The 25,621-nt window shown below is 50.5% G+C and overlaps 1 long non-coding RNA gene across 1 annotated transcript in view; it reads right to left on the bottom strand.

Annotated features, from left to right (window-relative positions):
* The window catches only part of LOC149365492 (uncharacterized), a 138,212-nt gene that overhangs the window by 99,603 nt on the left and 12,988 nt on the right, over positions 1-25,621 (bottom strand). Inside the window, exon 2 of the long non-coding RNA XR_016282873.1 lies at positions 2,588-2,691. This is a non-coding gene — a long non-coding RNA (uncharacterized LOC149365492). The remainder of the gene's footprint in view (positions 1-2,587; positions 2,692-25,621) is intronic.

Raw genomic sequence — 25,621 nt, 5'->3', positions numbered from 1 at the left:
GCACGTACGCAAACCGGCTGTAGGAACCAAAGCCAGTACAATAAACCGAAACCTCATCCAGTTGTCGAGCACACATTATCGCATTCGCACAGTGGCGTTTAAACAGCGGTGGAGCACGTGTTTGGTCTGCTATCTCGTGAACATTCACTAATGCTTGCAACCACCATTCTTGTTCAAAGGAGCGCTGGCTTACGCTCTAGCGCTACCCAATACTGGCCCATGAGCGCCAGCCAATGCCCCTGTTCTCTTCTATTATAGCTAGGCATACAAAATGTCTATTGTTAGAAAACAAAGCTTCATTATGCCTCGTCCAGTGCCTTAAAAACGCCTTTTTTTGAACACCTCATCTCTTGCCTCTGAAGAGCAGCAGTAGTGACCTTAATTCAGCCTCTTCAGAGGTGAAGTAGCTGTATCATTTACTATCCCACTTGAGGCGGGCAACGTCGTTGCAGAAAGCAATTTTTTCGCAGTTAAATACAGCCCATATAGCCTGCCCAGCGAAATCTGTACATCGTTTCATCGGTTGCGCATAGTCGACACCCCTTTTCCTATCAATCCAGGGCGTGGAGGCCGAGAAAAATATAGAAATTAGATTTTAAGAGAAGTAGTGATCCATGGAAAGAGAAACAAATATAGGACAACGTTTGGACACAGGCAGCCGAGTAAATTATAGAACTGGGTAGAGTTGGTGATGTTGTAGCAAAAATCACGATGAAGATATAACTCTCGTTAACACAGCTGATGGTTATTGTTTTTTTTTTTTAGGCGAACAGTGTGAATACTACGGGAAGGGAGACGACGTTCAGGAGACAAGGTTCTGTAATTAGCTGTTATATGGCGGCCACAACCGGAGCGAGGCAAGGAAACTGCATATCAGCTGCAGAGGCCGCTCCTCTGCACAAAGTGGACTGAATATGGCTACTGATGATGACCTGCAGGTGGCGCGACGCATCCACTAAAACGCGTCTCCATTTTTGCAATGGAAAGAGCGGAATACCCAACCTAGCATTTCTATAAAGAAAGGTGCTGCAGCTTGGCTCACCGAACTGCTGTGTGCCGAGAACCGAATGAGTCGTGCTTCTGTCGTCAGTGAAACCCTACGGCGACCTGCAAACTACCAAGCCTTCGCTACCCGTGAATCTGCATTGCACTAGTCTTTCTCGTCCCACTCACGCTGCATCACTTGCGTGACATGGCAAACCAGTCTGAACTCCGCCGAAACTACACGCGTTCTTTACCTTGCGATATGTTCTTTCTTTGCAGATATTAGCCGTCACACCTGATATATTCCACAACAAGTGAAATATAGAGAGAAATATTTGTACGTACAGATATTTGGACGTCACTAATCGTGGTACTGCAACCTGTACTAGACCTTATATACAATTCGCGTTATAATCACTAGCAGAAGAACTCTGCCTGCGGACAGTACGTTTATGCAGAATGTAGACTTTCAGAAGCCCGCTATAGAACATCTCCCACTCTTTTCGCCCGCCCGCACGTCCTCGAAGCGACGGGGGAATCTACACTGTACCGGTACAACTGCCTCCCCACTCATGTGTACGGCCCCTCTATGGTGCTCCTCAATCTCATAACGCCGGCGGCATGTTTTTGATAGCTGCCTTCCCTCTGTCTGCATGTTCCTTGTGGATACAGAAGTACTACTTTTGGTCCCTCAGAAGAGCCCGGCAGTTTTAGATTACGACAGGCAACACCTACGCCATTTGCCCTAGAGAAAGCCCTTGATGCTTCTGTCGGTGTAAAATGGGGAAAAAGGGAAGAATGGCGGGTGAAACGCCTACCCAATGCGGGAAGCGCAAACCGGCACCGCGAAAGGACCGTAGGGAACCGCAAGTTCGCCGAACGTCCTCCGGCCTCGCTTGAGGGCCTCTCTCTGTGTGCACTTGTGCCGGCGGGATTAGGTGCTCGGCGTCCGGAGCCCGCGGCAATTGATGGACTACTCTCTCGTACCGGGCGCCAAACCGCGCGACGCCTTTAGCCCCTGTGGCCAGCGGCACACTCCGCGCCTTAAGCCTTCGATTCAAGCAAGGCTCAGGAGTAGGATGGCCCGCCACATGGCTACATACAGCCCGCCTGTGTCCGTCTCGTCCCTTCCCCCTCCTTCATTGCACCCTCTCCTCGTCGCTGCTCCATCATCTTCCTCCTCCCTTTCTTCCCTAGCTGTGTCCCGTTTCTCGTCGCCGACTCCCGATATACCCGCACGCTGAGGAACACGGGGAACTGCCCCCTTCCTTAGCTCTTCCCTAAGACAAACGAGAAGACGGAGCTTGTCTAACTCGGAGTCCACGAAGTAAAGGGACCGCTTAAGCCCTCTTCCCCATTCCTTTTTTTTATTCTAACGACGACATCGCTACGCCCTTCTCCCTTTGTCCCCCGCCGTACTTTCGTCTCCGCCGCCACGCTTAAACCTTACGCGTAACAAGCGATGCCCTGTACACACACGGGACGGAGCCGCCAACAGAGCTGCGGGTCCCTTCATCATTCCCTAGGAAGTAAGCGCCGAAACTGGGCCGCTTTGTGTTTTTACTTTTGCCGAGCTCTCCGTCAACTTAATTTCATCGCTCACCCGTCGCCTTTAGTCGTTGGGGTTCAGCAGGCGCGGAAAATCCTCTGAGGCTGAGAGCTTCGCCGCTCACGCTGATGTCTCTAACACTCGGCCTTTGTGGTTTCCTGCGCAGTGGTACAGGATTTGGGAACACAACATGCGTTACAAAAACGAACTTCCAAGTTTCTTTATAACCGCTACTTTATAAATACTTAGTTTAAATAAGCTGCATAGAAACTGGCTTTAAACTGAATCACCTCCTCTAATTTTTTCTGCACAGTATGGTTATAGTTGACTCTAAGCACCTGTTGCGTCCCTAACGGGGTCCGGTGGAGCAATACCTTTTGAAAACCGTCACATTTTTTTTTTCGGCCCTAAAGCGAACTCGTTACATTGCACAGAGACGTACAGAGGAGTTTCTAATCGACAACAATCCAATTTCATCCAATTCGATTAAAAAAGCCTCGCCTGTGAAGTGAACAACCGCGAAAGCTCTTATGCACGGTTCACTCACCACGATGACACTAGGCAACTTTCTGCGCATTGAAAAAAAAATATACTGCACATATGAAAGAAGTGATTCAGAACCACAAAACTGCTGGTTAATGTTATTTTTTGCGTTAGTCACAGTGGAGCCAAAGTGTGTTCATTTTTCTTTCGCTTCAAGGCTGTGTTTTCATCTGGAAGCGTCTGCATCATAACTAAAATATGCTCCCTCATCTTTAGTACTCGCAAATATGTAATTTCTGACCGTTATCTGCCATTTATTGTACTCTATTAATCCCCTTTTCAATCCAACCTTGTCATCATTAAGACGGCAAGTCGAACCCAGAGTTTAGCTAGTCTCTGGGATTTAACGCCCCAAAGCGACTCAGGCTATTAGGGATGCCGTAGGGGAGGGCTCCGGGTAATTTAGACCACCTGGGATTCTTTAACGTGCACTCCGAGATAGGACCTCTTGTGCAAGGTGAGTCAGGGACCCTGTTGATAATAGCAACTCTGAAATGGAACTTCCTCCTATACATGATAACTATAACCATGATAACCATGATAACCCGTACTGTGCGGGAATGAAATGTCCTGAAAGCAAATATTGTAGAGGCTTCTACTGTAGAGTCTCTTACGACGTTGCTTAGGAATTCTCAACAATTTTACAGCATTCAACTTTTTTTTCCTTTCTTTCCCCCAGTGTTCATTTTGACGCGAGGTGTCGTCAAATATTGCATAATTTTTTTTCTTTTCCTCGTTCATTTCTTCTGTATTGTGTACTGAATAGCGTGTACTACAAGGAGGTTTTCTTTTCGACAAAGTGTATTTTAAAATCCACTCCTGCTTAAGGCTTTGCAATAAAGCCAGCAGTCTTTTGTACATGAAATAAAGGGTAAATCGACGTATTATTCAAACACGCTACGATTCCGACACACATTCCATACACAAGAATGCCACATATACATATGCACACATAGACATACAAATGAACGCAAGTTACACAGAGGGGAAGAAAGAGTCCGTGGATTGCCCCGAACGGCGGAACACGTCGCTCGAAACTCTTAAAAGGGCAAAACGCGGACTTAAGGCGCGACGATGAGATGGATTTCTGATGTCGCTCAACAAGTGCCTCCCCAAGCGGTCGGCGCGGTTTCAACGTCGCCGTCTCGTCGGGGCTTGTTCTCCGCGGCGCCTGCTTCTTCCAACGCGGTCCAGTGATAAAACCGCGGAGGAGCCCGCGATGTATGGACGGGGGATTTAGAGAAAACCCTTTCGTTGATGATAAGGGTGAAAGCGGGAGTATATCGGGGAGGACACGCCGATAGGATTGTGTAATCCCTTCAGGGCTCCCGGCGGGACGATGTTCGGGACTGCTTCGCCAAAGAGCATATGCCAGACACAGCCGTGGGCGCGGGCGAGTGATACGAGGCCTGCTGTTCAATTATGAAGACGAAGCGATGAACCATGTTACACCGGACAAATGGATCGGGCCCGTGTATCGCTTATGTGTCGGGAGTGCTTGCACGGTGCCTGTGTTACAGTGGTGTGGGCGGAAAGGGGGAAAGCGAGGAGTGAAAGGGAGGAGGAGGTGCGTGTGTCTATATAGCGGCAAGAAACGAAGATTTTTGCGAGGCGCCACGAGCTAGGAAAAGCTTGTGCTTTGCGGTTTTAATGACAGAGGGCTTCGAAGTGCCCGGCGTGCGTGGGTTGCGGAGGCTGTTTAAGAAAGGATGAACGAAAAGCGGAGGAGCTCGTCAAGCGACGAACTCGAGCGTGTCTTGGAAACGTTCGCGTTTATTCTTTCTGTCGTGCGATTTCGATGCTCATACTTCCTTTTTTTTTTCCTTTAAGAATGGTTCGAAATAGCGCAGCAGAAACAGAGCCTAATCATTAGAAATGTTGAAACCCGCCTTAACATTTAAATTCTCCGCTTTTAGAAGAGTGCGGCGATGCGTCACGATTCCGCCTTACTTCGTGCATTTCACGCAGCCGTTTTTGTTGCCTTACCTGCAAACTCTTTCTGAGCTTGTATTCAGGCTATGAGGGACGCCGTAGTGAAGGTCTCCGGAAATTTCGACCACCTAGGGTTCTTTAACGTGCACTGACATCGCACAGTGCATAGGCCTCTAGATTTCCCCTCCATCGAAATTCGACCGCCGTGGCCGGGATCGAACCAGAGTCTTTCGGGTCAGCAGCAGAGCGCCAAAACCACTGAGCCACCGCGGAGGCTTTCGCTGGATCTTAATTGAGAGAAACCTGTTCTAGTAACTGACGCTTAGTATTTCCTGAATGAACGGGCAGATCCTGGGTTCACTTGGTCGTAATTTTAAGCACGGAGTGAACCCAAATGATGCTCAGTCGATTCATGTTTTGCACCTACCCCGGGGCAAACCATGAGAACCATTTCTAGGTATATCTGAAATTCCGCAGCATTATAAGAGCTATTTTCAAGAATACCTGCATGAGCTCGTATTGCGCATACATTAGTGTGAGTAGATATTTCAGCACTTGTCTGAAGCGACACATTTATGAAGAAAATAAGAAAAATACATGTTATTTCCTATGCGCTTGCTGAAAATGTGGAATCAGCGGGACATATGACAGATTGGAGCAAGGCCGCTGCAATCGCGACGGAACAGAACTGCTCAATGCGCCAGAGTCTCGAGTCCGCAACACTGCAAACAACTGCATAGAACTATAACACTTGTTTGTAGCGATGATCATCTCCTGTCTGTACACGCGAAATGACTGAACCAGGTCTCGAAACATACTCTGCTCTTTGTTTCGAGTTCTTATCAGTTTACGAGCGAGGCTTTCGCAGGGAAGCAGGAACTTCTCCACCGCATACTTTCTCGATCGGCATCGCGCTCCTTCCTGCAGGCGTAAATGCCCTACACGAACAGACGACATTTCGCCGGGCCGGTAAGTTCACTATTATAACCTACCAGGCACCTTATAACTCCTTTCTCTCGCTTCCTTCCACTCCCTCCTTCTCTTCTCCCACAGAATGATACAAGCAACCACCGAGGGAGCGACAATTACGGCGCCTTTCATTTTCTCGCAAAACACTTGCACTGCATTTGCAGCGAGATAATTTAGACCAGCGCAAGACTAAACAGAAAGAAAAGACTGCGTAGAGAGATTTCGTGTTGCTTTCAAGATCAAAGATCACCAAGAAGCGGGAGAACCAACTCACGATAGTGTTCAGCGATAACTGACGCAGTGACAAAAACAGTGGAGCCAAGGCGACAAACACAGCGCATTGTCCCTGTCGTTTTTCCAATAAGCCATTTATTGCTGGAGCATATCTCAGCAACTCGCCCAAACGTTTACGTTTATGCATTTATCAGGACTGTCTTTGACACGAGGATTCAAACCAAAGCATGTGAAAATAGAGTTAAAGATAGTTTGGTTTGGTTTAGGGGGTTTAACGCCCCAAATCAACTCGGAATATGAGGGACGCCGTGATGGAGGGTACCGAATAATTTCAACTACCCAGGGTTGTCTAACGTGCACTGACATCTCACAGTACACGGGCCTCTAGCATTTCGCCTCCATCGAAATGCGACCGCCGCGGCCGGGATCGAACCCTTGTCTTTCGGGTCAGCAGTCGAGAAACATAACCACTGAGCCACCGCGGCGGCAGAGTGAAAGATACAGTAACTCCCGTTCATATCAGTGCTTACGAACAAGTCAGGTAAGCTGATGCGTTCGGACCTCACGCGTGCGTTGTGCCTCTTCTCTAGCGCCTACTGCTGACACAGAATCAAGGGCGCGGTTCTCCTGTGCGTCGCATTTTCCGCACCTGCTCCAGCGACCTCAGCGGGGCTTGCTGGTAGCGGCTTCCGGAGCCGGAAGCCAGGCAGGAAGCCGAGTCTGGTCGTTTTCGGCCGGGACTCATGGGACGCAATCTCCGGCGAACGTAATTGCCGAAACTCGAAACCTTTCGACAATTAGTCTCTGCCCGTTTCTCCCTCTTCCCTCCCTCACCCCTGCTTCGAAACGTCCATTGTGTTCGCAGGGGAAAGACCGTAACGGGCGGTCGCAAGACGTCCAGGTCGACACACGCCTTACAATCCAGCCCCAGGAGGGAAGTCTCCGTCGTCTTCGCCATCAAGGCCTTGAACACTTTCCCCCATTTTTTTTTACTTCCCTCTTCCCCTTGTCTTTCCAGTTTGATCGCCATCCAAAAGTTATGAGCCTTAAAGTTTTCTTTTTGACTATTTTTCTTCGCGATGATTATCTGCCTTCTTTATCGCCTTTTATTCCTGCGTTTCGCTATTCGAGTTTCAATTTCAGCGTTTTGTTTGTTTTCCGGAGCTTTGCGGATATTTCGACGTCAGGATACCTGCTTCTATGCATCAGAGCACCGTAACACAAATTTGAAGCTTGGCAAACAGGGCAGTCACAACGAAGCGCCAGACTTGGTCTCGAAGAAACGGTTCATTCACACGCGTTGTCCATGAACAGAGAAAGTAATTACAAATTACCCGAGCCCATCGATAGGGCTACAAATAAAAGCTATTCAGTTTTCGTGAAAACTTCCTAGCTGAATAAAAGATAGTCCTGCTCCCAGAATCGAACCGGCGACCATCGCATGCACGGATAAGTCGCTCTAGTAATTAAGCTAACCAGGGCGAGTAACACACTGTAAACACGAATTACCTCATAAGGGAGTAGAAGGAGAGTAAACGGTCCTCCAGCGCACACCTCAACAGGGTCTTGGCATTTCTATCACTAAAAACACGGAATGCTTACGGTTGGCAGGGGAAGCATAATCTCTGTTCAAAATAGGCTAAGTTCTTGCAGTTGGCAAGATTTTAACCGAGGATTCAACCTCCCTTAGTTGCTAACATCCAGACATACGGTGCCGCATTTTAATTGACTGCTAACTTTGATTGCTAACTGCATCAAGTTAGTATGCATTGAGGTGGGGATATGCCTCTATTGCCACCAGTGAGCATTCCGAACATTTAATGATCGAAATCTACAAGGCGGGATTTCGACAGCATGCCCTGCATGCCCCTAAAAGGAGTGCGCAGAGGAATGTTTATTCTATTTATACTATAGTAATTATAGAGTGATTCGTGCTTACAGTGCGCTTGACAGTGTGTGGTCATATTAATCACCAGTTCGAAGTGGAAATGGTGTCAGTCTAAAGAGTTAGGCTAATGAGTATTATTTACTTCCTTCATTCAGATTCACTCCACATTGAAGGATTCGCCTAAACTCATGGGATTAACTGCCGCCGCGGTGGCTCACTGATTATGGCGCTCGGCTGCTGACCCGAAAGACGCGGGTTCGATTCCGGCCGCGTTAGTCGAATTTCGATGGAGGCGAAATTCTAGAGGCCCGTGTACTCTGCGATGTCAGAGCGCGTCAAAGAACCCCACATGGTTGAAATTTCCGGAGCTTTTCACTATGGCGACCCTCATAGCCTTAGTCGCTTTTGAACGTTAAGCCCCTATAAAACAAACCATCATTGGATTAACTAGACCTCTACGCTTGGCAGCGCGTTTCAACCGGCCCAAGTAACACATCAACTGCGGAGATAGTGCGGGTTCAACTAAGGAGGAAAAGACGGCACGGATTAATGACGCTCTAACAGTCAATCACATTTGAGGCAGAGCTCAAAATCATTTCATGCCTGGGCCGGTCCAGTATAGTGATCCTTTTCCTTCAATTATATTGCGTTCTTATCGACCACTGCCCGTACTGAATGGTCCTGGCAACATCGTGGCCGTAGCGTTGGTGGAACATTTCATCTACCATCCGTGTAACTTAATTGCTCCCCGCGTGTGTGTTGTGTGCGTGTGCGTGTGTGCGTGCGCGCGCGCGTATGCGTGCATCCCCAAATTAGGGCCTTTATTATTTTGTCCTCTCAAATATCGTGACCAGGACGTGCGATGACGAGGAAGGCTTCAATCAATTCACGTCTCTCGTTTCGCCACGCCTTGTCCCGATCACTTTCTCGCGTGACGTCCTCGAGGCCAGCACAACCCGTATCCTCATAGCGCACAAACCATGGGCAGACTGGAGTACAGCATACGCCACGTAATCGACCTCGCAGATTACGCTGGCACACGTATGCTGTAGCTGCCAGAGGAGTTGCTAGTAGCGCTGCGGGGATCTCAGCTGGACGCCGAGTCAATGCGGCTCCCCCCCTTACGTGGCACGCTCAGCTCAAGGCCTGAACGTGGAGCGGATCGCTATCTCACTTTCAACGCCAGCTCCTCGCAACACGGAAAGCCTTTTGTCGGCGTTGTAGCGAGAAAAGAGTGGGTGACCAACACGTGCGACGGCTATTTTGAGTTGTTTCGTTGCTGCGGCTGTTAGTGTCATCATCATCAGCACCAGCCTGACTACGCCCACTGCAAGGCAAACGCCTCTCCCATATCTCTCCCATTAACCCTGCACTATGCCAGCCGCGGCCACCTTAACCCAGATGATGAAAACGTTTATTAAAGCCTTAGTTGAAGGGAAGGCTGATCGGGTCCCTAGTCCGGGACGCCGTTGGTGAAAGCCGCTGCCCGTGCTCTGGCGACGAGGGCTCGTTGTTCCTCGAGGTCCGAGCTGGACAGGGCCGCCTCCCAGCCCTCCCGCGTTGGCTGATTTATGATCTCAATGCTGTCATTTTTCTGACAAGCCCATACCATGTGGTACAAGTTTGCCTTCTGGCCACAAAATTTGCACTGTGCCGAAAAGGACTCGGGCTCAATGGCGTGAAGCGTAGCTGGGTTATTGAAAGACATAGTTTGTAGCCTGCGAAGGTGACATTCCTCTGATTTACTGAGACCCTTAGCGGGCATCGGGAGTGTCTGCCTTTCAAGGCGCAAATGTTGCAATATTTCTTAATATGTCGTTAGCGGAGAGGGGGAGCCAGAATCAGGAAGGGAGGACGTAGAAGGATGCCGGGGAAGAAAAGCTCGGGCCGAAGCGTGTGCGCGCTCGTTTCCAGCAAAAATTCAGGAGGGCGCTTTGTTTACCTAAAGTGCGGTGAGGCGAAAGCCTTAAGCGCAGTGTTGCTGCTTGTGTCACTGATGTGTGGTTAAGATGTTAAGCTTCGCCTCTAACAGTGGAACGCGACAGCGTCTTGCAACGCTGCCAGGGCTATCGCCCCTTCGGCTCAACGCCTTGCTCGTCGGTAAATTGGTTTTTGAGGAAAGGAAATGTTTATCTCTCGCATATCTCGGTGGACACCTGAACCTCGCCGTAAGGCAAAGGAGGAAGATGGGAGTGAACGAAGACATCGTATTAGCTAGACGCGCCTTTGTTCATTCCAAACCATCGAGCTGGCATGGCGGAGTGGTTAGCGTGCTCGTCTCGCACTCCGGAGACCCTTGTTCGATTCCCCAACTCGACCAATTTCCTACTCTGTTTTATTTATCTGTCTGGTCTGATTATAAAGGTTGATTTGGCTAATTGGTAAATTAAGCAATTAACTAAACTCAATCCCACTTACTTGGAGCATCACTATACCATCCCTTTAATGGTTGCATGGTTACTAGCCAAAGTACAATTGGTCCCGTTTGAAATTCGCGCACTGTGACGTCACGACCATTTCGACCAATTGAAAAGCGTGGCATTTCTGTCGACAACAACTGCTTACAACTATGAGGCATTAAAGGCTTCCGCCTTAAAATTCTATATCTCATCCGCCCACCCAACTTTCTGCCGCCTCCGTTATGTTTGCTTTCTCCTGAAGTCCAGTCCGTTACCCATAAAGGCCGATTCACACGACGGACCGTTCGCCCGCGGCCCGCGCACTACGTGTGCGTGCGTCAGCACTTTGAGAGACGCGCTGGATGCATGGATGGATGGCAGCCGAGAGCGCGCCCCTAAATGTGCTGACGTATGCACACGTAGTGCGCGGGCCGCGGGCGAACGGTCCGTCGTGTGAATCGGCGGTTATCTCGCCCGCACATTACATGTCCTGCCAATGCCCATTTCTTCTTCTAGATTTTGAACAGCATGTCATTAAATAGCGTTTGTTCTCTGCCCACTCTCCCTGTCTCAGCGTTAAACCTGTTAGTTTAGCTTCCGACAAACATGCATGCGTCCTTATTCACCGCTGCTATCTCGGTATATTTAAGGCTCTTTCGATAACGCTTCTGTTCGCATTTCGACGAGAGAGTTGGAGGTCTTCTGACCGGTGTCCGCGAGGCTTCTGTAAGCGAAAAATATTCCGATAAGACGAATGCCTTATCGTTTGTCGCAAACACTCTGAGCCAGCAGTTAGGCAAACAGGAGTACCTGATAACGGGCTTACGCTAATGCCGCGGAGGCATGCGGCTTCGTCACGCGGGCTACAGATGGAGGGACGATTCGATACTCGCCAGGGTGTATCAATTCAATAACAACGCTTGGACCCTGAGCTACAACAGTTCATTAAGTACCTAGAAGGCAATACTTCCTCGCCCCCGCGCCGTTCAAACGTGGATGGCTCCTCGTGAAGAAACGGTGTGGCCTAACAAGACCACCTGCTTTATTGTCGCTCCAGCGAACCTTCGAGAAGAAATTCTGTAGGCTTCATACGACGAACCGACTGAAGGGCATCTCGGATTTAATTGCACCCTACTCCAACTTCAAGGAAATTATTGCTGGCCACGTCTATATGTGACCGGTTGCGTCACAAGAAGCGAGGAGCCTTTCAAGCGTACTCTGCACAGGTTTTAGTGCAGTCTTTTCCCTGAATCACAAGTAGCGGAAGCAGAAATCACGAAAGCATAAACAGTTATGCTGGTCAGACACATTAATCAACAGGCGCAACCGTAGAGGCATTTATCAAGTCATACAATATTCCCTTTTATGCCTTGTGGTAGTGATGACCGTTTAAAAAAGTATTCTGTGCATGACTCTGTCCACATCGGCCACAAGCATTTTGGCCTGGAAAATTATGAAAGAAATGTTTGCCTGGAAGACCGAAGCAGGCGCATCCACCCCGCGTACCGCTTCAGAGAAGCTTCCTTTGTGCCAGTTCTTCATTAGGGAAACGTAAAACCTTAAGAAAACAAAGCCGCACCACCACGCAACGCGAGTGGTGGCCGCCCACAGAGACGCCACGCATTAAGGCGGGTGCCGGTAGCGGTTTTCAGTTTCCGCCGTCCTAGTCGCTATCGCCATTAACGACGGCATCTTTTGCCTCGAACGAACCCTTCGCCGTGAGCCGAGAAACCCGATACGAGTTGCGCGACGCTACAGCGCGCCGAACATGGCTCTCTCACCACCACATTCCCTTTCTCTCTTTTACTCCGCTGTTGCTGTTGCCTGCCCGAACTCCTAGCAGCCCCTGCAGTGGGATGAATTTGTTGCTTCAACTCATTTCTTACTCCCACCACAGCAGACGGCAGTGTTTTTAACTGGCACCTTCTTGTATCAAAAAGGCTTTCTTTTATCTTTATTTCAGGGTATGTGTTGAAAAATCAAGTTTTGGAGCTTCACTAAAACAGCGCTTCGTGCCAGCTTAGCAGAGTTGAGTACACATGAAAGGGTTTTGTTTCTAATGAGCCACTCTCTCCTTCATAATACTTTATTTTATTCTATTTTTGAAGAAAACGCGTACGCCAGGAAACGCGAACATTCAAAGTTCCTTCAGCGTACCGCGCGGATACTGTTGGAGAACTTTAGAATTCCTTCCACGCAATAAAATGTATTGCAGCGTTAACTGACGCCCGTGTATTAAGTTTCAGTGTTACTGAGGTATTATTATACACGATTCGCCGTAAAAGCACATTCACGAAAACTGTTTCGGTGTGCTATATTGACTGCATAGGCATCATCATCCCCAGTCTGACTACGCCCACTGCAGAGCAAAAGGCCTCTCCCATGTATCTCCAATGAACCCTGTCCTGTGCCAGCAAAAGCACGCTGCGTTTAAGCTTCTTGTATCATGATAACCATGCCAATGGTATTACTACCAAGGAGAAGGTTGCGCGGCGCCATGATACGGTTATGCGATAAACGCTTGCACATAGATACGAAATTACTAATTCAGAGCTTAAACAAGCGTTGATATAGGCTAGTCAAGTGTTCGGCAAAAGTTCATCTCGTCAGGAATGGGCTGAAGTGAATCACAGTTACTTTATCAGACTTGTTCAACGGCCGTGATTCACTTCAAGCATGGATATCTGTTTAAAGAGAATATCTTCGTACCTCTAATACCGGCCGTAATGACTAGATGGCAGTCAGGTTGAACACCACGATGCAGTCGTGGGATTCAGCCCCAGCTGTGGCGGCTGCATTTCAACTTAGGCAAAGTTCAAAAGTTCGAAATACGCCCGTGTACTGCGCTATGTGAGTGCGTGTTAGGGTACCCCAAGTGATCAAAATTAACCCGGAGCCTTCCTCAACGGAGAATCTTTCTCTGTCTCTTTCCTTTCACAATATCTGCTTTGCAACTTCTTCCACGGCATAGTTCGTTTATTCGCTTGGAGTGAGATAGGTCCTTTCATTTGCCCTTAAAGGTTAATTCTTATAATAGCAGTGCCCTTACAAAAATTTCTGTAGACAGTCTATAGATTGTCCATAGACTATAAGGCCCATAGACTTTCTATATACAAACAATATAGACTAGACTATAAGCAACACAGATCCTATAGATAGTCTATAGACAATCTATAGATGCGTGGTCATACATTTATGCCATTTAGCTCGTCTCCACCTGTCTCCTATGGTTCAGGCCCATATGCTGCTATAGTTCCGGCACACATGCCTCCTATGGTTACGGCCCACTGCCTCCTATGGTTCCGGCCTACACGTCTCCTATGGTTCTGACCCACATGCCTCTTATAGTTCAGGCCCACATGCTGCTATGGGTCCGGCAAACATGCCTCCTATGGTTCCGGCCCCCAGCCTCCTATGGTTCTGCCCCACATGTTTCTTATGGTTCCGGCAAACATGCCTCCCATGGATTTGGCTCACATGCTGCTACGGTTCCGGCATACAGCCTCCTATGGTTTTGAACCACATGCCTCTTATGGTTCCGGCCCACATGCTGCATGGCTCTGGCAAACATGCCTCCTATGGTTCCGGCCCACAGCCTCCTATGGTTCTGCCCCACATGTCTCTTATGGTTCCGGCCCACATGTCTCTTATGGTTCCGGCCCACATGCTGCTATGGTTCCGGCCCACATGCTGCTATGGTTCCGGCCCACAGACTTCTATTGTTCTGCCCCACATGTCTCTTATGGTTCCGGCCTACATGCTGCTATGATTCCGGCCCACAGCCTCCTATGGTTCTGCCCCACATGTCTCTTATGGTTCCAGCCCACATGCTGCTATGGTTCCCGCCCACAGCCTCCTATGGCTTTGCCCCACATGTCTCTTATGGTTCCGGCCCACATGCTGCTATGGTTGCGGCCCAAAGCCTCCTATGGCTCTGCCCCACATGTCTCTTATGGTTCCAGCCCACAAGCTTCTATGGTCCCGGCGAACACGCCTCCTATGGTTCCGGCCCACAGCCTCCTATGGCTTTGCCCCACATGTTTCTTATGGTTCCGGCCCACGTGCTGCTATGGTTGCGGCCCAGAGCCTCCTATGGCTCTGCCCCACATGTCTCTTATGGTTCCAGCCCACAAGCTTCTATGGTCCCGGCGAACACGTCTCCTATGGTTCCGGCCCACAGCCTCCTATGGCTCTGCCCCATATGTCTCTTATGGTTCCAGCCCACAAGCTGCTATGGTCCCGGCGAACACGCCTCCTATGGTTCCGGCCCACAGCCTCCTATGTCTCTGCCCCACATGTCTCTTATGGTTCCGGCCCACATGCTATTATAGTTCTGACCTACATGTCTCCTGTAATTCCGGCCGACATGCTGTCTATGGTTCCGGTCATGCCTCCTATGGTTCTGGCCCACATGCTGCCTATGGTTCCGGCTACCTGTCTCCGATGGTTCCTGCCACATGTCTCCGATGGTTCCGGCCCACATGTCTCCGATGGTTCCTGCCCACGTGTCTCCGATGGTTCCTGCCCACGTGTCTCCTACGATTCCGGCCCACATGCTGCCGCGATTAAGGTCCACATGTCTACTACGAATCGGTCCACACGTCCACTAAGGATACGGCCCACAGTCCGGCGCTGCATATGTCGCTGGCCTCGGCCGCGTTCATTGGAGGTCAATTACGCCGACTGGGAACGCTGGTTGCATTCATCCCTCGCATTCCAGGTTATTCACCGAACCATTCGCTGACGGTAGAGCCCAAGCCCTTCGTCGGCGGTGAGAGAGTTAGACATAGAGAAAAAGAGCTGTTTCACCAAAGCAGCGGCTGCCGCCTTCTCAGTGTGTTTCCCAAAAAGCTCGAAGTAGAAATTTCCTCACTCGACGCTTTGAGCCAGTGTTTGCCTGATGCTCAGTCCGATTCTGCCCGTGAGTGCCTCCCCAGAGGCAATGCGCGAAAGTAGAACGTCGACCGCCGCACGACAGCACATTTTTACTTCCTAGTAGGAGCAAACATCGCTCGCTCTTCGACGTGTGCCCACCGGGGACTGACACAGAAGAGCGTTATAGCCGGCGGAACAAGGTTGGAACAAGTTTTTAAAAAGAGGGTACAAGAGAGAGTAGAAAATGGCACCGGCAACCGGCCGCGCCTGCCGTCAGGTTGTGCGCTCTTTCGCCGCTGCTGCAGTCGTAGGGACTAAAAAACGTCGCCTACTCAAAGGCAAACAAGCTGGACGCGTTGATTAAGCATCGATTGGCAGCGGCCCGAGACCCGCCAGAGCTCTCTCTCTCGCTCTCTATCTGCACCATGCCCGCGCAAAGTAAAGCGGCCTGCGTGACTGCGTAGCGCGCGTTGGCGCAAAAGTACGGCGTGCTAATGATTTCCCCAGCGTTGGCAACTACAACACTCGGCTCCTTCATCGCTGACGCCACCGCTGGCAGAGCCCGCACGAGGTCGCCACCGTAGATGGCGCCACCCGCCCGCCTGGTTGTTCGCGGACGAAAAACACGAAAGGCCGGATCAGCTGCCGCGGTGTTTGATCCACTAACGTTGTAACCCCTCGCGTCCCAGTTTGGGCGCTGGAGTCATTAGTCCGCGCTGCTCTAATAAGTCGGCGATACTTCGGTCCCCGGTGCTGCTGCGGCAGGCGGCGACGCGTTTTTCAATTCCCGCGGCTGTAATTTGCGTGCGAGGACCAATCACAATCGGACGCTTGCAGCGCCTGCCTCCCGCATCTTTCTTTCTTCGTCTGCGTTTACTGGATCGCGTGCTGCGAATGCGACTCACCGGCGGGCTTTGGCTTTGGCTTGTGCCGCATCTCCGATCCAATCGCCGGTCTGTCGCCGCTCGATGATCCCCACTACGCTTTGTATACCGCGCGAAAGGATTGCGTTGTATCTCAAGCACTGGTATCCCCAAGCTGCAGCATCTCAGCCCCCTCCCCCTTTCTCCTCTTTCTTGCAACTTCCCCGACTCATTTTCTGGTGGTTTTACAGCAGTAATTTCGAGTTGATCATTCCCCCCAGCTTTCGGAACAAGTTCATTGAGCGCCTTTCATTGCGATCGCGCTGACGGCTTGGTTTCAGCGGGAGTCTGTGGTTAACCAGCTAGCTTGATCCTGGCATCTGATGCACTAGAAGTCTTCAACTGCCAAACAGAAAGCAATTAGGCTTTGGAGCGAGAGGTCGCGTATACTGCTAGCCTCCGACTTGCTAATGGGGCGCTTATACGAGCTCTTTAACGAACTTTCTGTTTGCTTTTTTCTTCGAGCCTCAAGCTAAGCGTTAGATTAGGATGGTCGGTGAAAAGGAAGCTACAAGCTACAACAGCTACAAGCAGTGTAGAGAGGGAAGTAGCAGCAGATCAATTGTCGGCTTGTGTGCTCACAGGTGGCTAAAACATTGTGTTCAGAAAGCTAGAAACTGTTTGCACACAATAGTTCACGGCTTCCATTGGCAACGGAAGACAACTAAAATAACGATGTGTAAAAACGGTTATCACGTGCCTACCCCGTGCTCACATCCAGTGCCTCGCGCGATGGGGCTCAGGATGACACATTGAAAAAACTTGATGGCACGTCATCCTGCACGAGGGCGCATAGCTGAGCGCAGATCTCTAACACCCACCCTAAAAAGGAAAATTGGCAGTGGTTTAGCTCAGGTTAAACCTGGAGGATTACGAAAGCAACGAGGATAGAGAGAGAGAGGGGCGATGGAGAGCGCGCGGCAGCGGCGGCGGCCCCGGCACGCTAGCTATGCGCCGCTGCTGCGCATGAGCAACTGGCGAGAGCGGCGGCGGCACTTCTGAGTCACCCGCGCAGCGATGGCGGCGGCGCGCCAGCTGTGCGCCGTGTGACGTCCCTGCTCCTCGCGCATGCGCAGTATGGCCTTGCCTCAGTTCGGCGAAATGGCTCGGCGACTCGCGTAGTGTTGCTTTCGCAACAAACAGTTTCAACATTATGTATTAATGCGATAGAATGAGGTGCACCAAAAGGCCAAACTGCGTCCTCGGCCACAAAATTCATCGATTGACTGGAGGGAAGTCACGTCGCGAAACCTAAGCATTTCCAACTGGCTTGAAGGCAGTGACATCACCAAACCGGAAGTGACGTCACTTTCTGTAAAGGCATCAACAGGTGCTAATGCTATCGCATTGCCAACAAATAAAGGAAGTAGGTGTCCCTGTAATTTTTTTAATTGAGACACTCAAGACTCTAGTACATAAAGCGGGCTCTTCAACATGAAGATAATATAAATTAACTATTAAAGAAACACCAAAGATGGCTTATGGTTTATGGGGGTTTAACAGCCCAAAGCGACTCAGGCTACAAGGGACACCGTATAGTGAAGGGCTCCGGAAATTTCGAACACCTGGGGTTTTTAACGTGCACTGGACACCGCACAGTACACGGGCCTCTCGAATTTCGCCTCCATCAAAATTCAACCACCGCGGCCGGGGACCATCCAATAAGGAACATTACTTTAACAATAACGGCACGTTCATTACGTGCCGACAAGTTAACCCGTAACTTCACAAATGTATCAAACTTCACCCAATGCAGAAAATCACGACCCTATAGTAATAAACCACCACAACAAACGCAGACCGCACCGACAGAGGCCGCAGAGCCTCATCAGGCGCAATTCATGAGCAGATCATTCTTCCCCCAGGAAGGCTCCCCATCACAGCAATCAATCTTCATAGCCCAATAACCAGCACTTCCACTTGAACCGGCATTTCCTTCCATCGCCAAGCCGTCAGCCTCCCTTTATGACCAAAAGATGCACTCACTGATCACACCAGCGTCCCCATTCACTCCAGACAGGCAGAATACTTAAAAACAGCCATATAAAAAAATCCCATAGCTTAAGTACAAACAAATAATATAATTCTTAAGCACAGCAAAAAACTACAACACTTGTATCCATTAGGACATAGATCAGCATTAAAACAACGAACCTAAAGTAACAAGTACCCTCTGAACCATCTGAAAATCTCTTTGATGACCAACCAGGAGCAGACACCCCGAAGCCAGGTATCTGCAGTATCTCCAATGCGTGACGCATTTAATTTCAATAGCCAGCGCTTCAAGAAAATCATGTTATCAGTCACTCCAATTTTTAAACTACTCGGATTGAACTGACTTTGGTTAGGCTGTCCCCTGTCTTTAATTTTCGCTTGGTTTAAGCCGGTATACTTAAGTGGCGCAGGCCGGGATTCTTTATATTTAGTTCTTGCGCTACCATATCATAGAAGTCCTACAAACGTCTACGCGTCTGCGCAGCAGTAGCCGCACTAGTGCTCTCGGAACTCTGTACACAAACGCGCTGCAGTACTTTGTATGCTCAAGTCATCAGTGCCAACACATTCCTCACGCCAAACAGCACCAGCTGTAGCCACCCCGAAACAACAACACAGTCGTCAAACACTGAAGGATCCCTGGCAGCAGCATTAAAAAAAAATGCAACTGCAAAAGCATAATGTGGGTCAGCTGGAGTTGATCATCCGAATTATTACAGTTTCCAGCATCATTTAACTTTTTTTAGCCAGCACAGACGCCGCATCAAGTTTAACGAAGTTTGGCGGACACGCTGCATCTATTAATGAAAAAGCATTACATAGCTCATCAGCAGCGAAAGCCCACAGCGTTGTCGGTGTCCAGAAAATGTGGTCGAGCACCATAACCATAAGCAGCCAAGCACCATAACCACTGAGCCACCGCGGCGGCTACCGGCAGAGGGTGTACGGCATGCGACTAAAGAAGGAATCGGAAAGTACCAGTCAGAAAGGGTATCCTGTAGTAGAACACTCTCCTCTCCCTTGTTTATAACTCTAATGTGCTGTGCGAGGTCAGTGCACGTTAAAGGTGGCCGAAATTATTCCGGAACCGTCCACTACGGCCGCTCTTTCACTCCCGCCTTCCTTGCGTCATGGCGCGGTTGAGGTGTCCATCGAGAAGTCAGACAGTTACTGCACCATTTCCTTCCCTCTAAAACCACTAATTTATTATCCACGCTGCCTGTCTGCGAGCAGTTTTTAGAAGACAGCACAGAGAATTAGGTTTAACAGTTAATTGAGATCACCACAGTACCCTCGGTGTTGCTGGTGACAATGTCTTGCTAAGTAATCCAAGGAATGAACTAAAACACGCGGCGGATTACCTAAACAGACAGAATACAATAACAGTGCAGACGAAAAATCGAGCTGATGTGCAGGGACCGACCCAATGACAGCCCCGGGCTCTCGTCGTGCATTACTCAGCGATAAAAAATAGGCATGTAACGACCGCACCACCACTAAACGCTGCCAGAGTAAGGCATCTTCAGACGCACTACAAACACACGCGGCTGTGGCACAAAATTAAGTGCGCTCATTAATAAACTATCGGAGCATCGAAAGAGAGGCGACTATCCGGCACGAAAGGTGGATTCCCCAGACGGATTAGGGCGCTTTACCGAGCGCCCCATTACGGGGACTCGCTTCTAGGACGAAGGTAAAAGAACGATCGCGATGCTCGACGCTGTTGCGCTTGCTTATTGCTCATACAGAGGTAGCTTAAAGGGAAACTAGAGGGGGAGGCGGAGCATCAGCGCCTGCGTTCTCTAAGTCAAAGCCAGTTTGCTGCGCAGGCCGGCACTTAGCCTAGTTGGCGGGATTTTCATCGCTTCCCCATTACGGTGATTGGCCGCGGATTGCCGGCTTCGGAACGGCAGCGTTTAAATGGATTACGGGGGGCGAACTGCCTGTCCACGTACTTTTTTTTTTCGTTCAGCGTCACTTAGTGCGGTCAGTTAAGTAAACGCCGCGACTGTGGGCATTTAAGTCCGCAGAGAGCTTTCGTCGTTTCGAAACTATAACGCGGGTTCATGTTGAATAATCGTCGCTTTTGCCCTCACCGGCAGAAATCCATGTCCCAAGCGTGATGCAGAAAGTACAATTGATTTTTAAACGCAAAAATTCGTGAGAGGCCTTCACTACATTTGGAACTTGTTTTCATATCGTCAAGTGAGTAAATGAAACAAATAAAAAAATTAAAGGTTATCTTAAGTCCCCTTATGTGCGGAAATGCTGTCACTTAGTAAGGCCGTTAATAATTGGTGGTAATTATGTATTTGGATAATCAATTAATAAAATTACTTGATTAATCGTACGGCACTCGGCTGCTGACCCGAAAGACGCGGGTTCGATCCGACGCGGCGGTCGAATTTCGATGGAGGCGAAATTCTAGAGGCCCGTGTACTGTGCGATGTCAGTGCACGTTAAAGAACCCCAGGTGGTCAGAATTTCCGGAGCCCTTCACTACGGCGTCTCTCATAGCGTGAGTCGCTTTGGGACGTTAAACCCCATAAAACCAACCAACTAATTAATTATCAAACTTTTAAATAATAATTAATTAGTAATCGTTTTATATTCAGTAATTTCAAATAAGTGGCTAAAATCGATTGATTAGCGCAATTAATTGTTGATTCATTTATTGCATTATTACTTTTGTTCGTTTAATTCTGGAGGAATTACTAGTAATCCACCAATTTCGTGAATTAATCGAAGAAATAAATGAAATCAATTGTCTTACTATTTAACAATTACTTCAGTTAGTAATTCGTTAATGTAAACTCTCCATTAAAACATTATCAATAAATACAAATTTTAATTTCACTCTTACTGGATGATCGACAGTTCATGAGAACACGCTCTATCCACTCTTCCTGTCCACAGCCCGTGATGACACATCCTGTCCGCGATGCTCATGAGGCAAAAAATCCCTTCGCATTAAAAAAATTACAGAAAATGTAGTTCCTAACCTTACGATTCTACTTCCAGGTTTGGAACATATATGTACTTAAACGTACTGAAAGGGGGTTCGCGTACTAGTGACCTCAGCTATACAGTTCGCCAAACAGCTGAGCGGACGGCAGCTAAATCACAGTCAGTCTACACAGCCAGAGAGCTGGAGCCGCGCGCGCCGGCACACTTCGTCGTCAACTTCTTCGTCTGCCATCGAGGCAACCTGAGGCGCATTCATAATAGTTAAGGCGCGTTAATTGTAATTCACTACAATGGCCCCGGGATGGAAGAGGAGCCATCCTGGCGACCTATGGTGCTGGCAAGAGGAGGGGGTCGTAATAAGTCTTGAGGCGACTGACATGGACAAGCTCACGGCCGCGACGACGCAAGTCCGAAGAGGGTGTAAGCGGCTCTACAATATAATTAACAGGGGATGTTGATTCGACGACGCGGTAAGGGCCATGATGTTCTCTGCGAAATTTCGAAGACTGTCCTGGTGTAGTGGAGGGGACCCAAAGCCAAACTAATGAACCTGGAGAGAAAGCGTGCGCGGTTTGATGGGCATCGTGTTCATGCTTTCGGCGACCTTGGGAGTCCGAGGTGAAAGAACGGGCCAGTTGGCGACATTCCTCGGCGTGCTTGGCGAGTTCGGAAAGGGGCGTGCATTCGGAGGCGTCCGGAGTGTACGGCAAAACCGTGTCCATTGTGGAGGACGGCTCACGGCCATACAACAGGTAGAAAGGGGAAAATCCGGTGGTTGACTGGGTGGCGGTATTGTATGCGTACGTCACAAAAGGCAGCACAGAGTCCCAGTTAGACTGATCTGACGAGACGTACATGGTGAGCATATCGCCGAGAGTGCGATTAAAGCGCTCAGTCAGCCCGTTAGTTTGAGGGTGGTATGCAGTGGTGGTCCGATGAATGATGCGACACTCTCTGAGGAGGGCTTCCACCGCGTCCGAAAGAAAGACACGGCCTCGATCACTGAGCAACTCGCGCGGCGCACCATGGCGGAGAACAAAATTGTGCAGCAGGAAGTGGGCAACGTCACGAGCAGTGGCAGCGGGTAGTGCGGCGGTCTCTGCATATCGGGTTAGGTGGTCGACGCCAACAATTATCCAGCGGTTCCCAGATAACGTGTAGGGCAGCGGGCCGTAGAGGTCGACGCCAACACGATCGAATGGGCGAGCCGGGCACGGCAATGGCTGCAAGGGGCCGCTCGTACGTGGCGCGGGAGACTTGCGTCGCTGACAGGCGATGCAGGAGCGGACGTATTGGCGAATGTACCCGTACATGCCCCGCCAATAATAACGCTGAGATATTCTTTGAAACGTCTTCAACACACCGGCGTGGGCACATTGTGGGTCAGCGTGAAACGAGGCACAGATCTCAGAACGTAAATGGCGAGGTATCGCGAGGAGCCACCGTCGACCATCGTGCGTGTAGTTACGGCGGTAGAGCAGGCCATCACGGAACGCAAAATGTGGTGCCTGGCGGCGTAGAGTGCGCGAAGGCACAGCAGTGTGAGCGTTGGTCACGACGTCGATGATCGACGCAAGCCACGGGTCTTTGCGCTGTTCCGCAAGCATATCAGAGGCGGTAAGAGGCGAGAGGACGGGTTCAGGCACGGATGAGCATGCAGCGGCGGTGGGCAGAGGAGATCGAGATAGAGCGTCGGCGTCCATGTGCCTACGGCCAGAGCGATATACAACGCGGATGTCGAACTCCTGAAGGCGGAGAGCCCACCTGGCGAGGCGGCCGGCCGGGTCTTTAAGAGACGACAACCAGCAAAGCGCGTGATGGTCCGTGACGACATCAAACTGGCGGCCGTACAGATAGGGTCGAAATTTCATGAGTGCCCAGACGATCGCTAAACATTCCTTCTCCGTGACGGAATAGTTGCATTCAGCCTTGCTGAGCACCCGACTCGCATACGCCACGACGTATTCCTCATAACCATCTTTCCGCTGAGTCAGGACAGCCCCGAGGCCGACGCCACTTGCGTCAGTATGCACCTCGGTAGGGGCTCTCGGATCGTAGTGGCGAAGTATGGGCGGCGAGGTAAGAAGACGGCGCAGTGTGGTGAACGCGTCTTCGCATTCGGGGGACCAAGCGGACAGGTGGTTGTCTGTTCCAAGCAGTTTCGTGAGTGGCGCAATGATCGACGCAAAATTGCGGACGAAGCGCCGAAAATAGGAGCACAGACCAATAAAGCTCCGAAGCTGCTTCATTGTTGTCGGCTTGGGAAACTCCGCAACAGCGCGAAGTTTGGCCGGGTCGGGGAGAACGCCTTCCTTAGATACAATGTGACCCAAGATGGTTAGCTGCCGGGCGCCGAAGTGGCACTTCTTCAGATTAAGCTGTAGGCCGGCGTCGGTGAGGCAAGTCAGAACCTGGTGCAGGCGCGTGAGGTGAGTGGAAAAATCTACCGAAAAGACAACGATATCGTCCAAGTAACAGAGGCACGTATGCCACTTCAGCTTCCGTAAGACGTTATCCATCATTCTTTCGAATGTAGCGGGCGCGTTGCACAGGCCGAATGGCATAACGGTGAACTCGTAAAGGCCGTCGGGGGTAACGAATGCGGTCTTCTCACGGTCAGCGGCAGCCATCGGGACCTGCCAGTAGCCCGAACGCAAGTCAAGAGAGGAGAAGTATTCGGCGCCTTGGAGACAGTCAAGAGCGTCATCGATGCGGGGAAGCGGATAATTGTCTTTGTGGGTAATTTTGTTCAGTCGCCGGTAATCGACACAAAATCTGATAGAACCGTCTTTCTTCTTGACCAGCACCACCGGAGAAGACCAAGGGCTGTGAGAGGGACGGATGACGCCACGGTGCAGCATGTCTTCAACGTGCTCACTTATCACTTGACGCTCAGCCGCAGACACGCGATAGGGGCGCTGCCGAAAAGGCGGGTGGGAGCCGGTCTCAATGCGATGAGCCACGGTTGATGTACGGCCTAAAGGCTGATGGGCTGCATCGAAAGCGAAGCGGAAAGAGTGGAGAAGGGCTGAAAGCTGCTGACGGTAGGTGGACGGAAGAGTATCGTCGATGGCGGCGCGGAAAAGTTCGTCAGGCTCAGGTTCAGTAGCGAGCGCGGAATGCATGGCGTTTAGAGAGGGACCGCTGGCTGCCTCGTGGACATTAAGGGCAGAGAGAAGGCAGACAGGTTGAATGCAGCCAGGGGACTCACCAGGTAGCAGGGTAAGGGCACACGAGGATGGATTGTAGAGCAGCATCTTCGTGACACCCCGCCGAACATCGAGGACAGCAGAAGGTAGCGGCAGGTTCTTCCGGCGTACAAAGGAAGCAGACGGCGTAAATAAAACGGTGTCATCCGACGCGGCACGGCACGACAGGGAAACAAGGGCAGATGCTCCCGGCGCTACTTCAACATCTTCAGCGATAGTGACCTTGAGTGGCAAGGGGGCAGAGGTTTCAGTAGTAAGCTCGTCAAACAAAGGGGAAAATTCAACTTCAGCGCGGGCGCAATCGATGACGGCGTTGTTGTGTGACAGAAAGTCCCACCCGAGAATTATGTCATGTGAGCATGAGGACAGCACCAACAATTCGACTGAATACAATATATCTTCAATGATGACTCGCGCTGTGCACGAGGCGAGAGGGGCAATGCATTGTTCACTAGCGGTGCGGAGCGAGAGACCCGTAAATGGCGTCGTGACTTTGCGCAAGCGGCGGCAGAGTTTTTCGTGAATCACTGATACTGAGGCACCCGTGTCGATAAGCGCATGTACCGGCAGTCCGTCCACGATGACCTGAAGAACGTTGCGTGGGGAAAACGGAGGCCTTGAGCTTTTCGAACAGCGCGCAGTTCTTGCCTCCGGAACTGCGGATCTTAGTTTCCCTCTTCAGCGGAGGGAGGGCGACGGCGCATTGGTGACAGTGAGCGACGGCGCGGTGATGGAGAACGTCGGCTCTCGTAAGCACGACGGTCGGGGGCGTACGCGTCTAGCGGCGAGGATGGAGAAGCCGAATAAAACATCTGGGATGGATGCACAGGGGTTGAGATGGTCGGCGATGCCACCATGCGACGGCGACAGTGGCGGGCGACATGTCCCGCGTACCCACAGGAGTAACAAATGGGTCGGTTATCCGATGTGCGCCAAGGGTTGTAAAGCCGCTGCGGAGACGGCGAAGAAACCGGGGCTGGTCGTAGAGACGGGGCGGGGCGCAGGACGGGCTGACGAGGTGGAACAGTCAGGGGCACGGAGCGCGCCGCCGCTTCTGCGTAGGTCATCCGGGCGGGTATAGGAGATGGTTGGGGATACTGAGCCTCGGCGTAGGTTAAGGGAGCAACCGAAGGGACTGGATGTGCAGTAGGAAT

This window comes from Amblyomma mixtum, chromosome 1 (genome assembly GCF_055824585.1).
Source record: "Amblyomma mixtum isolate Tamu chromosome 1, ASM5582458v1, whole genome shotgun sequence".
Classification (NCBI taxonomy): Eukaryota; Metazoa; Arthropoda; class Arachnida; order Ixodida; family Ixodidae; genus Amblyomma; species Amblyomma mixtum.
This window is presented reverse-complemented; position numbering and strand designations above follow the sequence as displayed.